The 16,402-nt window shown below is 48.3% G+C and overlaps 1 protein-coding gene and 1 gene segment (V, D, J or C); both read right to left on the minus strand.

Annotated features, from left to right (window-relative positions):
- The window catches only part of LOC106988621 (immunoglobulin lambda-1 light chain-like), a 505,411-nt gene that overhangs the window by 471,957 nt on the left and 17,052 nt on the right, over positions 1 to 16,402 (minus strand). The window lies entirely within an intron of this gene.
- The window catches only part of LOC106988734 (immunoglobulin lambda variable 5-39-like), a 603,934-nt gene that overhangs the window by 457,848 nt on the left and 129,684 nt on the right, over positions 1 to 16,402 (minus strand).

Raw genomic sequence — 16,402 nt, forward strand, 5'->3', positions numbered from 1 at the left:
ATTTAAACTCAATGACACCGTTAATGGGAAGATGCGGGTACAATCATGATACATACAATCTGTATGTTTTCACAGATTCGTGCTTATTGCAGAGAAATTATGGATTGAAATAGTAGTTGAGAAAATGGATGAAAACCTAATGGAAAAGATGTGACTTTAGTTCTTGGTTTAATTGGGGTCTTGTAAACTTGTTTCTAAATCACTTCATGCTTTTGGGCACCTGGGTCGCTTAGTTGGCTAAGCATCCGACTTCAGCTCAGGTCATGATCTCACAGTTCATGGGTTGGAGCCCTGCATCGGGCTCTATGCTGACAGCTTGGAGTTTGGAGCCTGCTTTGGATTCTGTATCTCCCTCTCTACCCCTCCCCCGCTCATGCTTGCTCTCTCTCTCTCTCTTTCTCAAAACTAAATAAACATTATAAATTTAAGAAAAAATAAAAATATAAATCATTTTTATTGCTGTTGTTATTATTATTAATTTATTTTTTAATCATGACTTTGTATATTAGGTCTGGTCCTTCAAGAAGGAAAGCCCAACATGGTGCCCAGGGAAGCTCCATTAGTAGCCTGTTCCTGTGAACTTCAGACTCATCTCAGTGATGGAATTAAACACAGAACTTCCAGGATGGACTGACTAGGAGTCAGACTCATCTCAGGGGTGGGTAAAACAATCGTTGCTGTGTTTTGTGTGTCCCGTATGTTCAAGATAGAGCAATTAATTGCTCATTCAGTCACCCATGACCAGAGGAATGTATTTCTATTACCCAAGGCCAATTTGACCCAGAAAATTATTTCAGAGATCCCACATTTGACTCTGGGTGAGGTGGAGATAAGGGGCACTATGTCCCTGAGGTCACAGTCCCTGTAGCCCTTGGTTGGATCGACTTTTCAACAGAGATCCATCCTGGCTGGAGGTGCCACTGGAGTGTCACAGGAGTGACAGTTCAGCCCTGAAAGCGCAGGGAGACTGTGTTATGTCCCCAGGGCCTTGAGTTCTGTGGGAGCAACACTGAGGCTGCTATCCCAGAATCAATGTGCTGATCAGCCTCAGGCATGGACTGGAACTCAGAGACTATCAGGGCTGAACTGCCGATGGAGATAGAGACTTGCCCTGGGATTCCTGAGCATCAGTCTTGTCCCAGGAGAGCAGGTGTTCGCGGCATGTTCCGCCCCGGTGACAGGATCCCAGTCACACTCGATGTCCATGGTATTTCCTGCTGAAAAGATTCTGCCTCCCGGACGTTATGACTCTGAGGATGGCTGGGTGAGCACAAGCTGAACCTGACTTCTGGAAAGACAGAGAATCCCAGAAACTGCAGAGCCCATGACAATAGACACTGAGAGAGCCGAGATAGCCGTGTGTGTGTGTGTGTGTGTGTGTGTGTGTGTGTATGAAAGAGAGAGAAAGAAAGAACAAAAATACTCCCCAGTGCCCTCAGGGTGACTTTCACTCAGTGGCCAAGCATGAATACAAGTGTTCCCCTGTCTGTCTCTGATTTCTCAACTCCCTGATTGTTGATCTCCATGCAAACTGATTCCTGGGGCTGGCTCATTGCAACACACACCAGTGTGTTTAGCTCCTGAAGCTTGGAGCTAAAGAAGGTCAGTGTCCTGAGTGCTATTTCTCTTGCACAAGGATGGAATTTACACGAGGAGGAGGAATTTGGTGCAGATTAGCTCTGACAGTAATTCCACTGAATCAGAAGTTCAAGTCTTCTGGATGGAGAGACTTCTGTCCATTTTCATCCCTATAGACACAAAGCCCCGCAGCTTTGGGGTCTTCAGATCTCAGCAGGCACAGGACCAGGGTTACCACACATCCCCGTTATTCCCCCTCCCCCAACTCCTGCATCACAGCCATCCTCCCTGCACCTCCAGGATCTCCCGATGCCTCCCTTGTGTTGACCATGAGAGAGCATCTACTCTTATTCTGGCAAAGGGCCGATGCATGAGACTCCACTGATTGGAGCAAAGTGTGTGTGGCTGAGTGAGTGTCCTGATGGTCTTAGGAAACAAATATTTTGGGGAACAAGAGAAGTTGGCATGTATTGAAATATGCAATCAATCCTTCCTTTTTTTGACTATTTCAACAGTGACCTTTTGCGGGTCCTCACTAATTCTGAAGAAGATAAATAAGTACACCGATAGCTCCAAGTCTGGATAAGCATTCATTTGTAAGAAATACAGTAATCGTGTCGGCATATTAGAGACTGACGGAGGCTGATGCTGCATAGGAGCTACAGTCTGGGGATGACAGCAGGAATCAAATGATGAAGGGATTTCCTGCTGATCCAATTTCTGTGACTTCTCCCTACAGATGGACACTGCACACCGGAAACTACAGCAAGATCGTTTCCAGTGTTCTCTAAAATCCTAACCTGGAGACAGCATTCACACCTGAAAAGCCAGAGGGATAGACTGAAGCCTGAGGGAGGCAGGAACAGAGGGGAGAAAAGGTGGGGTATGGTATGCTGGGGGGGGGGGGTATTGTCAGTGTAAGAAGCAGTTGTGACCACTTTTTTGTCAGCTGGTTCAGAGAAAGAGAAAATTGTGTCTGTGACCAAGGTAGGTATTAACATATCAGCTATGGATGTATCACTAGTACAAAGAGTTACATTTAATGGATGAGTATGACTGTCATCATTTTCAGTTGAGACGATATTGTGAGATCTTAGAAACCATGGGTTTCTGTCCCAATTCCTGGCATAGAGCTCCCGAAGCCTTCAGCATTTCCTAGGTGACAAGGCCACTAGGAGCATTTTTGTTTCAGTGAGGCAACCCTAGAAAGGCTCCTGGCTGGGGGTGGTCCCCAGAAAGTCTGAGCCATGAGCAGACGCTTGGAATATCCAGCCTCCCCCTTGCTGAGAGGGGAGAAGAGCTGAATGTGGAGTCAATGGTTGATTACGTCTACATGAAGACTCAATAAAAATGCCAAAATATGGGATTCAAAGACTCCCACATAGGTGGACACATTCCAATAGGGAAGGTGACACACCCCAACTGCACGGGGACGGGACCTCTTGTTTGGGGGCTCCTTTCAGACCCCTACCCATGTGCTTCTTCGTCTGGCCATTCATCCTACTCTTTTAGTATCATTCCGTGAACTGGCAAGTGGAAGTAAGAGTTTCCCTGAGTTCTGTGAGCAGCTCTAGCAAATTAATCAAACCTGCGGAGGGTTCACGGGAACCCCTGTTTGCATCACGTTGGACAGAACTTATGGGTTAACTACTATTTGTTGTTGGCGTTGGAATAGGAGTTGTCTCCTGGGACAGAGCCCCTGACCTGTGCATCTGACACCATTTCCAGGCAGATAAGTTGAGTGTTACATTTATTTAAATTGTAGAACCCGCAACTGATGTTGTAGACAATCACTTGACAAACAAAACATAGAATTGGTGACCCAAAGTGTGAGAAATAAAACATTCTGGATGAATAATAAAAGAGATACAGTGGGAGGGAAAAACTGAGGTCTTTTGCTTTTATATGATTCGTTCTTATTAATTTTCTCCACACCCTGGGGCATGTGCACTTGGGATCTATGCTCCCACCCACGTGTGCTCCTGGAACCCCTGTGCTGTCCCAGCAACAGTGTAATCTTCCTTTCTCCTCAAGGACAGGTCTCACCACAGAGGTGTCTCCCCTACAGGAGCCTCCACAGAAGCTTGTCAGGAAAAATACTCAGAGACTAGGTCTGTGGGTTCAGGAGTTTTTGCCTCACATCCTCCTTATCTGAGACGCTGTGACTAATGAAAGCCGCTCCCACTGCCATGAGCTGTAGCACAGTAATAGTCAGCCTTGTCCCCAGGCTGCGGCCCGGAGAGGAGCAGAAGCCCTGCCTTGGCCAAGGCATCTTTGGATCTAGAGAAGCGGCTGGGGACTCCAGATACTAACTCCTTAATTGAGTCTGAGTAATAGTACAGGAGATACTGGGGAGGGCTCCCTGGCTTCTGCTGGAACCAGTATATGATACAGCATTAACACCAAAGCCACTGCTCAGGGTGCAGGTGAGTCTGGCTGTTGTTCCCAGAGATGCAGAGAGGGAGGGCGGCTGGGTCAGCACAGACTGGGACAGGGAACTTACAAACACAGACGCTCATGGGTGATGGGGCGGGGACCAGTGTAAAAAGTTTCCTAGTGTCTGAGCCAGGTGGGCTGAGACCACCTGGAAGGCTTCTCTGTGTCCCTGGTGCCTGTCCCTACGTGTGCACTGAGAGAGGAGCGCGAGGAGGACAGGAGTTCAGGCCATGGTGACACAGACCCTGGTACCCACACTGGACTGGACCGCCCCGGGCCTCCTTTTCTCCTCCACCCTCTGCCACAGGAGGGGCTGTCCATGCAAATGTGGTCCATCCCGTCCCAGCCCGTCCCAGCCTGTCCCTGAGCCCTGGTGCTGGAGCTCAGCTCAGACCATACACTGGGGACCATGGAGGTTGGCCTCACCCCTGTGGAGAGCCCTGGGAGGAAACACCAGCTGATGGAACACATGTTCCTACTCGGAGGACTCTATCAGACCAGTGAGGACACAGGTTCTGAGTCTCCAACAGGAGCACAAGGCCCATCCCTGAAGCAAATCTCCTTTGAGTGAAAGAAAGGTCTTTATTGAGCAGCTGTGTATGGATCACAGGACAGTCCCACAGCATCACCTGGTGGTCCTATGTGGAAAAATGAAAAACGAAAAATAAAATCTGAGAGCCTGTATTAAGCATAGGTATAAACTAACATTTTGTTTCAACTCTGCTCCACTGGAAAAATACATGCTTTCCTAGGAAGATACAAAACTGGCTCCAGCAGACATAAATTAAGTGGAATACTTTTATTAGAAACAATAAAAAAAAAATGTGATTTTAAAACCCCTCCACAGATTGTCAGAAGATACAGACATTTTCCCAGGGAACATATAGAAACCACTCAGAGATCAGATGGTTCCAATTTATTTGGTTTCTATTTTTTTCCCCATAGTATCTAAAGGAATAGAAAATGTCTAAGTTCTCATTGGGAACAGTGACAGCCTCCTAACTGGAATGTCACCTCAGTGGAAATCTATGATTTATTTCAAAAGGTCCATCTCTGTCAACTGTATCCCTGGAGCTCCAACCGTGTCTCCTGCTGCATGTGGTACCTGGAAGGACAGAAGGGGGTGCGGCAGGGGCACACATATGGGGATACTGCCTGTGTGCATGTGGAGTGCACATGGGCAGTTGGGACAGAGGAGTCTGAGCACAGCTATGGTATGTAAGGTGAGATCTGTAGGGTGAGCCGAGTGAAGTCCCTGAAGAAGTGGAGGAGCCCTGGGTCAGAGGTCAGGACATGTGTCAAGGCTGGAGAAATGGGGAGGGGGGCTGGTGGCTGGTGACCCTGGCGGATATGTACTCAAGGTCATAGGGATGGACCAGCTGAGCACATGAATCCAGCATCTCCAAATGAAATAGAAAGAAAGACCTAGGAAAGTAAATATCCTTTCACTTAAACCTGAAATCTGTTTTCACTCTTTGTGAAAGCATGTGAGTGTACATGTATTCATAAAGGCCAAATAGAGTCGTAATGAAGCTGTCCATATGCACTTGCTAATTCTGCAGATCCAGCCTTTTTTTCTTGACATTATTATTTCTTATAATCCTGCGTAGTCCACACAACTGTCAGGTGGAACCCAGCCCTTGTCTCTTTGTGGGCCGGTGACATGGTGCTCTGCGAGGGCCCCGCGTGCCAGTGAGGCCTGGGAGCTCAGGGTTGGTGTCTCACTTCCCCACTGGCCTGAAGTGCTGTGCAAACTCCAAGGCTGCATTCCCATGCTGAGCAAGAGTGATCAGCCTCGTCCTCAGCCTGGGACTCAGGGGTGGTCAGAGAGGCCAGCCTGCTTGACTTGCATCCAGAAGCTCTATGGGAGAACAAGAGGGCCAGGTGTCCTTTCCTCCTGTTGATTTGAAGTGTAGGGACATGGCCCGGGTGTTGCTGCAGCCAAGCTGCTCACTTTTTGCCAATAGTGTTTACTTCCAGTGCAGGTGAATGTGGCCATCTGTGGGTGGGCTTGGTCACTGAGGGTGGGCTTGGTCACCGACGGTGGCTGATTCAGCCCCACCTGAGTCACAGACACTGTAAGGGGACAGAGAGGAATGTGAGGAGAATGGCATCCCACTGCAGGGGAGAGTGGGGGTGTGGAGCAGAGTTGGGGGTTCTTTCATCCACCCTAGAGAGGTCTGCCCTCATCTGTGCAGAGAGTGGGGAGGGTGAGGAGGAGAGGAACCCAAGTCCTAAGACCCAGACTCTGACGCTAAAGCTCTGTCGTGGATACTGATCACCCCAAAGTCTCTTTACTTCTCTGGAAAGTTCCACAGGGGTGGGCTTGCTGTGTTCAGTTAAGCCCTTGCTGTCCATCTGTCCGGCCTCCCTGTCAGGGCCTCTCACAGGTGGAAGGAAACAGAGGAGCAGGTGAGGAGCTGACTCAGGGATAGAGGTGGCCCGTGTGGTGATGGCCCCTGGGTCCTGGCAGGTCAGCAATATCTAGTGAGCACACTGATGCCTGAACACCCTGGAAGCCCTGAGTGCTGTCTCTGCTGGCAGGGGCCACACAGGATTGTCCCAGCCTGTCTCACAAGCCATCAGACTCCAGACACTCCCTGTCCTCTCTTGCACTCCTGTTAGAGTTCCACAGGTTGTCCTGACCCTCTTTTCTGAGATGCTTCTGATGTCACAGAGAGACCCAGGGCATCTGGGAATTTTGAAGAAGGGGGCATTGGGCTTAAGGGAGGCCCCTCTCACTACAAAGGGGCCATAGAAAACTTGTGTCTCAGCTGCATCAGCAGAATTTTATTATATCACCTATTCCTGATGCTTAGGATTCCTGACGATTAGATCATGTATTACAACTGTGAAAACGAGAATATTTCCTCTTGCACCTCATGCGGCCAATTGGCCAACCCTTAATCCACTAACTTTTTTATACTCATCTGCAGTAACTGAGGATCCATGTGAGTTCAGAGGCTGCTGGGTTCAGCTCTAGTGCCTTCTTCATGTCTCTGTGTTTGAGACAGACTCTGAGCTCCTGCCTATGTGGACATGTCTGGGAAGAGGAGTCATCATAAGAATGTCTCAGCCTCAAGCCTGGATAGGATCAGAGGTGGGGACATTATTGAATCAACATATATACAGAGGGTTTCAGACCTTCAGGTGCTGGTGTCATGGTGACAGCAATTTGCAAGGGTGGGAAGGTCTGATCAGGGACCCCAGAGTGTGTATTATGTTTCAATCTCTCCTGGGAACACAGCACCGTGTGGGCATTGAGGTCTCTGTCATTTGTGAGACAGTAAGAATCAACCTCATACTCAGGTTGGAGCCCACAGATGGTCTGTGAAGCCATGTATCTATCTGACTTGGAGGCAGAAGATCAATATAGAACCCCTGATGGCCAGGTTCTTCCAAAAGCCAGTATTTGGGGGAACAACAGCACTAAGAGGTGGAACCCACACCATTATCAGATCTGGTGCTGCTGCTACTCCGAGTGTAGGTGATGGTGACGTCCTGGACAAGAGTCCCCAACACTGATGGTGACTGGGTCACCAAAGACCATGCCAAGGACCCTAAAGTGAAGGACAGAGTGAGAGAGAGTCAGGGTCCCACCAACAACTCAAGATAAGGACCCAGGAGAAAGAAAAGACCCAGTTATCCCCCGAGGGACCCCCCCTCCCCCACCACTGACGTCAGAGTTCAGTCGTCTGTGTAGTATGTGAGAAAGGTGAAGAGGAGAGGAGTCCAGGGCATGGTAGAGATGACCCAAGAACTTTCTCCCCGTACTCCCGCTGGGATAGAGATCCCCCAGCCTCTCTTATCCCTTCCCTCACTCTGATGGGAACAGGGCCCATCATTCAGATTATTCCCATCCCTCTGGATTGCCCCAACCTCTCCATCACCCAGGAATCAATACCCTCTGCTTCAAAGTTGTATTTAAAGAACATGGGACTGGTGAATTTCTTCTGTGGGAACATCTAGGGCCTTGGGAGAAAGGGGCTGCTGGGCCCCAGGCATCCCTGAGCAGGGGACACCTACTAAGCAGCCAGGTGCTTGGTCTCCAGCTCTGGGCGCTACCTTGTGGTTGAGGCACGTGCCCGCAGCGACACCTGCTGGCCCTGGAGCACATTGCACCAGGTGTGAAAGGCAAGGTCACCATCCTGCCTGAGGGAGGGGCAGGCCCTCCTTGACCAGCGCCACTTCCATTGCCCCTGCCTCAGAAATGGGAAAAATCCTTCATCCAGGGGCCTTTCACGAAGCTGCAACCTCCTCAAATCACGCGTCCCTTAGTTCCCTAGAACGGCCTCCTCAAATGCTGACCCTTCCTCATGGGTTACATTAGTGGAATGGGGTAGCCCTGGGACCTGGCACCTGAAAAGAGATGTGTCCTGCTGTCAGCATATCAGAAAGACAGAGGCCTGGACCAGCCACAGCCCATGGTTTGGGAAGGCTGGGGAGCTCCTCCTCCCTCTGACCTCACTTTCCAGTGAGGCAGGGTCAGAAACCCGGCCCTGCCCCTGGATTCCTCTCCCGTCTACTTTTTGCGAGGATTCATCAACAAGGACCCTGGAGGAAGGGGTTGAGAAGACACTGCTCTTCACCTTTAGAAAGACAGAGGTTGGCTCCCTGAGACCCACCTTTTAGCATGCCTGTCCCAGTAGGACCTGGGGCTGGAGCCCTGACCTGAGGGGGATGGGTCTCCATGAAGAGAGTGGGGCCAGGGTGGAGTGGGGATACTGGTGTGAGGAGAGACTGAGGAATGAAGGGGGGGTGAGGGATGAGGCTCCCAGGAGCCCCCCAAAGTAATTTTGAGTCCTTGAGCTGAGGCTAGTGACAGATAAAGAGGATTTCAGACTGTCCTCTGGCCTGTGGGGACCCTCCTGTCAGAAGGTGACAGGTTCCATCCAGTAGATTGGAAGGTTCTTTGGTGATGAGCTGTTCTGAAGAGGTGCTGTTGGAGAAGGCTGGAGACCTGTTCAGCTGCCTCTGACTGTCCCCAGCACCCTTCTTACGGAAAACATTCAGAAAGGCATAATGATTTCTACTCCTCTCTCTCTCTCTCTCTCTCTCTCACACACACACACACAAAGACATGTGGGCTGAATCAGCTGTGATGGGCATGTGTCCTGTAGCATTTCACACCATGAATGATGCTGACTCTTTTGTAAATGTGGCAGCTGTCTCACTTTTGTCCCCAAATTTTCACTTGTTCCATGAGTGCTGTGTGTAGTCACCTTCTTTCCTGTTCAAGGTGAAATGAACTGTTCATAGAATGTGTTTCATTGGGTGTTGATTTGTTAATCAGAATACATGTTTAATCTTAGATGGTTTCGATGATCTGAAAGACACTATTAGCAGAATAATTATGTGGGTGTGTATACATTCATTTTTTTAAACTCTACATATTCACAACAGAGATACACTGTGGAAATAGCATGGTATGTCTTTCTGAATTTCTCAGTAACAGGCAGCCCTTCACACACACAATGACAGAGAAATTGCTCACAAGTTCACAGAGAAAGGTCACTAAGAACGGAGGCTTACCTCATACAACGAAGCAGTAGATGACATATAGAGATGATGAGAAAGGAATTTACCAAATCTGATAATTTTTTGAGAGAAAAATCTGGGCTTTAAAATTCAATTTCCAATGATTTTCTCAACAACACGCTTTGAGGTATAATTAACAAATAAATAGTCTATATATAAGGTGTAAAATGTGATGGGTATGATCCCGTCACCAGGGACACATGGCCCCTTCTGTGCAGGACACTGTGTTCTTTCCTCTGATGTGACCTACTGGTGACCATGGCTCCCCTTCCCTGTCAACTCCCCATAGCACCGAGGGGAGAGACAGCCTTTCTGCAGGGATGGGAGGCCACAGGAAGGGACCTGGAAGACATTGCTAGTGGGTTATTCCAGGCGAATCTTACTTGTCTGTCAACATTCCCACACACTTGGGACTACTGTCATTCATATAGATTTTTAACACAGTGAGTCACTCCTAGGAATCTTGTCTGCAAGCACAGGACACAAGTCTGCAGGGAGCTGTGACAAATGATATTCTCTGTAGAATTTTACTTAAAACTCTAAATCCCTTGAGCAGGATGTGTTCCAGAAGAGCAGGACTTTGGTGGTGACCAAATGTTTAGGATCAACATTTCAAAGGTAAAGTTTGAGAAAAATATAGTCCATATTAAAGAATGAGTGCTGTGGGAGCAAAAGAAAAATGACAGCAATTTGTGTGCTTGCATCTGAAAATATATCCACTTTTCATCATGATCTTGCCAGAAACATAGACTTCAACCAAAAATGAACAGATGAAACATTGATCCCGTTTGCCAAAATAAAGTAAACAGATGCTTTTAAATTAGGAAAATCCTAGGGGGCCCCTGGGTGGCTCAGTCAGGTGGGCATCTGACTTCAGCTCAGGTCATGATCTCATGGTTCGTGAGTTTAAGTCCCACATCGGGCTCTGTGCTGACAGCTCGGAGCCTGGAGCCTGCTTCGGATTCTGTGTCTCCCTCTCTCTCTGCTCCTCCCATCCTCTCCCTCTGTCTCTGTCTCTCTCAAAAATGAATAGACATTAAAAAATAATAAAAAAAAACATAAAAAAAGAGAAATTCTGGAATTCCACGTATCAGTCTCTGAACTGATTTGAGTCTGGGGAGAAGGAACCCCTGACCAGCCACGTGGCCAGCTCTGGGTGTGAGCAAGGTGCCAGGGGTCAGAGAAATTCCATCATGAGGAATTTATTTTCTGATTTCTAAGTCACGTGAGACTACCTAAATTCCCTATCAAACCCCGTGGGTGAGCGTGAGCCTGGCCCGGCCCGGAAATGCTCTGTGGCAGGAATATCAGAATATTCTGGAGCTGGGCTGCAGCTGGAGGGGCTGGGCTTCAGGAAGAGCGAGGGCATCACAGAGACTCAGTGGTGCCCAGCGACCCTGCTGACAGTGATTTCTTCTGAAACGTCATCATTCAGCTGCCTGCATCTTCACCCAAGCTCTGTATTCACCCTGGATGTAATGGTGCTGAAGCAGGACCAACGGATCCCTTTGTGCGTTCTTCCTCTGGGAGACTGTCCAGATCAAAGACTGTAAGACGCCTGGCTGGGAGACCCTGCAGCTTAAGCTTCTCTCTTGCTTGATGGGGACCCTGTGCCTGGCTCAGTGCACTTTCCATCACATTAGCCCACATGTGTCATAAATAAAGGGGCAGATGAACTTGTGGAAAGTTATGTTTCCTTTAATGGATTTATAAACTAGTGACAACATGAAATTCTTTCCTTAAGAAATAATCTCAGAGTTTTCTCTGATTCTTCTGTAAAGCATGGCCTCAACCCTTCTTCCTCTGATCACTGCAGTGTAGGCTTTGTCTTCTTTAGGTGCATTCCCATTGGATTTCTAGTAGTTTCCTTATTTCTTCTAGACAGTGTGCCCTGGGACATAATGAGCCTGTCCTAACACTGCTTGCCAGCACATCTTTGCAAGCCCCAACCAGGGGATGACAGGGTCAGGGTGTAGACCCATCTGCCTTGATCCTGCCTGCGGGACTGCTGACCCCTGCTCCGAGGCTGGGGTCCCGTATGGAGCTCAGCTTCAGCCTTCTTATCCGCCATGTCCTGTTGATCCCTTTTTCTCAGCAAGAAAGTGAGAAGGGTAGCCAAGTAGTCATTAACAATCTTTATTGTATAAAAGAATGCTCTGGAAACATTTAAATCCAAACCAACTACAGAACCCCAGTTCTTGAAGTTCATGTTAACTTATCTAAAGGAAATTGTGATTTTCTGTGCTTCCCTAAAGGGGAACGTTTATAACACATGGGTAGCAGTGAGAACAAGGGAACTGAACTCAGCCTCGCATGGTGTTCTTGTAACAATTCTTTGCTCTTTCAACAGGCACATTGTGAGATGAGAGTAAGCAGATATGTGCATTCCTAGAACTATGAACAAGTCGCCTGGGTCAGGGGCTGATCTTTTCTGGAATCGGGAGGTGGAAGTCACCCTGCATCAGAAATGGGTCCTCATGCTGTCCCAGCTGGTGGAGCCCCCTCCCTGCAATGTTGCCACACCTCCCACTTCCTTTTTCTCATCCCCGTCCCCCTCCTTATTCCCTAAATCCTCCACATCACAGGGGTCCTGACCCTCCTTCTCCACCCCACTGGCCAACCCTTGTCCAGGACCGGGTGACTTGGGCACCATCCACAGTCCTGCCTGGTCCCCACCTTCATGCTCCCCTCCTGCTCCTTCCTTGTCTGTATAGCGCTGGGACCTCATCACAACGCATCAGATTCTGGAGTACCTGGCAGCCGCTCCAATAATCTGGTTCCACCCCACTGATCCCATCCTCATGCTCCCAGGACATAGCTTTCCTATACATGTTTAGCTTCTGTGTCCTCTCTCTTCCCCCAAACACTGTCAATGCCCTGAGCATGGGGACCTTTCCTATGGTGTCTGCATGTGGTCTGCGTTCCTAGACTCAGGTTTCTCACATAGTAGGTATTCTCCAAATGGTGTGGATCTTCACAGTCAATTATTCAGAGTCGACACACCTGGACACTGTGTCCCTGGCTCTCCCCTGACTCCCTGATATGGACTCAACTGTGTCCCCCCTCAAAACCCTATGTTGAAACTCCAACCCTCAATGGTATGTATTTGGATATAAGTCACTGAAGGAAGTAATTAAGGTAAATGAAGTCGTAAATAAGGGTGATGGCCTAATCAGATGGTCTCTTCATAAAAAGAGGAAGAAAAAACAGAGTTGAGCACACACAGAAAATAGGCCAGAGTGAGGATCCACAAGAATGCAGCCATCTATAATAAAGACCTCAGGAAAGCAAACCTATGAAGACCTTGGACTGGAGACCTCCAGTCTCCACACTGAGAAAATGTGCTTCTGTTGGTTAAGCCACACAGCCTGTGTTATTACATAATGGCAGCCCAAACAGACTGACACATCTCTCCGTGGACTCTTTCCCCAGGACAACCTATCCCAGAATCCAGAGATTTATGCTCAATTAGAGTAAAAACAGACAATGTATTGTGGCCAACCGCAATCTTGGGGGCAGAATTTAAGAGGATGGTTCCCATTCTTTGTAGCAAGTTCCCGGTGGATGGATCCCAGACCCTCGCTTTTGACAAAACAAAGGAAACAACTATTGTGACAGAGGGGTCGGGGCTGCACAAGGATCCCCATCATTATGAGGACAGTAAGTTTTTGTCTCACCTCCCTGCAGACCTGGAACACTATGTCAGCACTGAGACGGTTCTCACAGGCCTGGAATAATAATCAGCCCCAGCCTCAGCATGAGGCCAGTGATGGTCAAGGAGCTTGGGCTGTAAGACTTTGAGCTCTAGTGTCAATCAGGGACCCCTGAGTATCAGTTGTCAATTGTTATCATAACATATGAGAAGTCTGAGGAGCATATTCATGGGAGCCGCTGGTACCAGTACACGCAATAAACACAACCAATGTTGTCAGTGTTTCCAGTTCAGGAGATGGAGAACCTCTGACTCAGGGCCCCAGACACTGAGGGCGGCAGAGTCAGCACAGACTGGGCCCAGGACTCTGCAAGGGGGAGAGACAAAGGAAGGATGATGCTGGGTCTAGACACAAGAGGAGGATAAAGGTCCCAAGAGTCCTCCCTGGACCACTTCCCTGTCCCTGAATCCGGTTACCTATGCAGTGAGCAAGAAGGGCAAGGAGGAGAGGGATGCAGGGCATGGGGCAGACCGTTACTGTTTCTGCTTTCTGTGGCCACCCAGCTGAGCAGAGCCTCCCTTAATCTCTCCCTTCCCCTCTTCATCTTCTGGGAGAGGGAGGGCCCATCCATGCAAATCAGACCCAAGTTCTCTGTCCCCTCACTGGCCCTGGGTCAGGTCCTTCCATCTGAGGATGTCAGGGGGCTGGTAGGGGAATGGTTGGGTGGAGCCAGGAGTGGGGAGGCCCCAGCTGTGAGCTCTGAGCACACGGCACAGGCAGTGCCAGGTGGCAGGTCCCAGCTCTGATCATCCCTGACCCCTCAGAAATGGAACCCATGCGCACCCTGGTCTCCAGGCCCAGACACAACATTGGGTGACATTGTGTTGATCTGAGCCCTGCATTACAGCCAGGCCAGGTTTCCGCTTATGTGCCCTCCCATCATTTCTGGACAGACTTTACATTCTACTCAGACTCCTCAGGGTGGGTGTGCGCATAGCTCCTTGGCTGTTCATGGCTCAGGATGGAGGGCACACACCTCACCATGGCCCGAAGCCCTGAGAGACCAGCTGTTTCTGTAGCTCACCGGGTCCCAGTCTATTCAAACATCCAGGTCCGATTTCTAAATGCTATGATCCTGTAGTGCTGCACATGATTATTATACTTTTTTCTCACTCTTAGAAGGAGCCCTGATCTATGGGAGTGTAAACATGTATATATAGCGTCAGAATTAAAGAAAAATCTCCTTTAGAGTGTTGCTGGGAGACCAGTAGGGGAAACTCTCACGCCCACCACTCCTCAATTACAGATCAAACAAAAATGATGTACCTTGAAAGCGATGCCAGTGGTAAAGGTGTCTTTGGTTAAGTTAGCAAAGTGACTTTTGCAAAGCAACTAAAGATAGGGGGCTGGTTGCCAGCACTCACATTTGTGAGTAGAGGGTTGGAACTATCAATACCCCCTCCTGACCTGGGTGGGGAGGGATTAGTTTGAATCTATTGCCAATGGCTGATGATTTAACCAATCATGAGTATGTAATGAAGTCTCCACTAAAACCCAATAGGAAGGGCACCTGGGTGGCTCAGTTGGTTGAGCATCCAACTCTTGATTTTGGCTCAGGTCATGATCCCAGGGTCGTGGGATTGAGCCCTGCATCAGGCTGGGTGCTGAGCATGGAACCTGCTTAAGATTCTCCATCTCTCTCTCTCCCTCTCTCTCTCTCTCTTTGCCTCCCTCTCCCCCACTTGCATGTTCTTTCTTTCTAAAAAAAAATTTTTTTTTAAAGGAGGGTCTTCATAGAGCTTCAAGATTGAACAGGTGGAGATTTGGAGCCATATCAGACTCACAGTGGACATGGAAGCTCCATGCCCTTCCCCCATACCTGGCCCTGTGTATCTCTTCCATCTGGATGCTCCTCAGTTATACCCTTTTATAATGAATCAGTAATCTTGTCAGAAAAAAAAAAAGACATTTCTTTGAATTGTGTGAACCACTCTAGCAAATTAATCAAATCCCTGTAGGAGGTGATTGGAAACTGCAACCCATTTCAAGTGGGCCCAAAGCTCAAGTAACACCCAAGACTTGTGATTGGCACTCCAAATGGAGGGCATTCTTGCAGGACTGAGCCCTTACCCTGTGGGATCTGAGTTATCTCCAGCACTGAGTGTCAGAATTGAGTTGACTTGTAGGGCACCCAGCTGATGTCCCAGTATGGCTTGCTGGTGTGGGGAAATCCCTTACCACACACTGGAATTGGTGACCAGAATTTCAGGTGGTTGACTCCTTCCTGGGTTTTTCCATCATAGCCGGAACCATTTTAAATTTACATAAAAATTAGTTTTTCATAGATCTCATGGAAAATCTCACTTTTCTAGAATTCAAAAGTAAACTATTCATGTGTGAGGTTATTTTGTCTACCTGCTGGATGGTGCTTCAAACATCACTCTTAAGTGCATTGCATGCATAGATAATTTTCTTGGATGCTAATATGTATCTTGTTTTTTATTCTTGTATCAGTATCACATTGGTTAAATTATTTTAGCTTTAACAAATGTCTCAGTATCCAACAATTTATGTCCTACTTCTTTGTCCATTCATTTTCAAAATGCTCTAGACTATTTCTGTCCTTAAAATTGTCCTTATAAATATTAGGGAAAAAGAAATCATTAAGCCAAACTACCAACAAGTTTATCTTTCTATTTATGAAAGTCCTTTTCTATCTTTTTGAAAGGAATTTTCATTTTTTCCTAGAGTTTATGCATTTTTTTGTCAGGGATGGGCTGGAGTCCCTGTGGAATGTGTGGGTTCATAAAGTTGCCGCTGTGTGTTGGCGGGGAAGAAGGGGCTGCCTCCATTCCTTGGTTCCCAGGGGCACCTTCTCTTCTGAGCCATGGGGAGACTTGCTGAGCCTGAAGTTTGTCTCCTGTGCTGACTAGTGAACGGCATGGTCAGGAAGAGATTCCAGAGCAGGTCTGAAGTCCTGCCTGGCACAGGCAGAATCCACAGGACATTCCTAACTTATGGTCCTCACGTGGCAGGGTTGTCCCTCAGTCTCCCCATTCCAGTGTCTCTGAGAGAATTATCTTCCTGAGCGAGGATTTTCTGCTGTGTTCACGTGAGCAGGCTGAGCCTACAATTTCAACAATAGCTCAGACTAAAGCTCCTTAAAGCCAATGCTTCCTGGAGAGTTTCAGAGCCTA

Source organism: Acinonyx jubatus, chromosome D3 (assembly GCF_027475565.1).
Source record: "Acinonyx jubatus isolate Ajub_Pintada_27869175 chromosome D3, VMU_Ajub_asm_v1.0, whole genome shotgun sequence".
NCBI lineage: Eukaryota > Metazoa > Chordata > Mammalia > Carnivora > Felidae > Acinonyx > Acinonyx jubatus.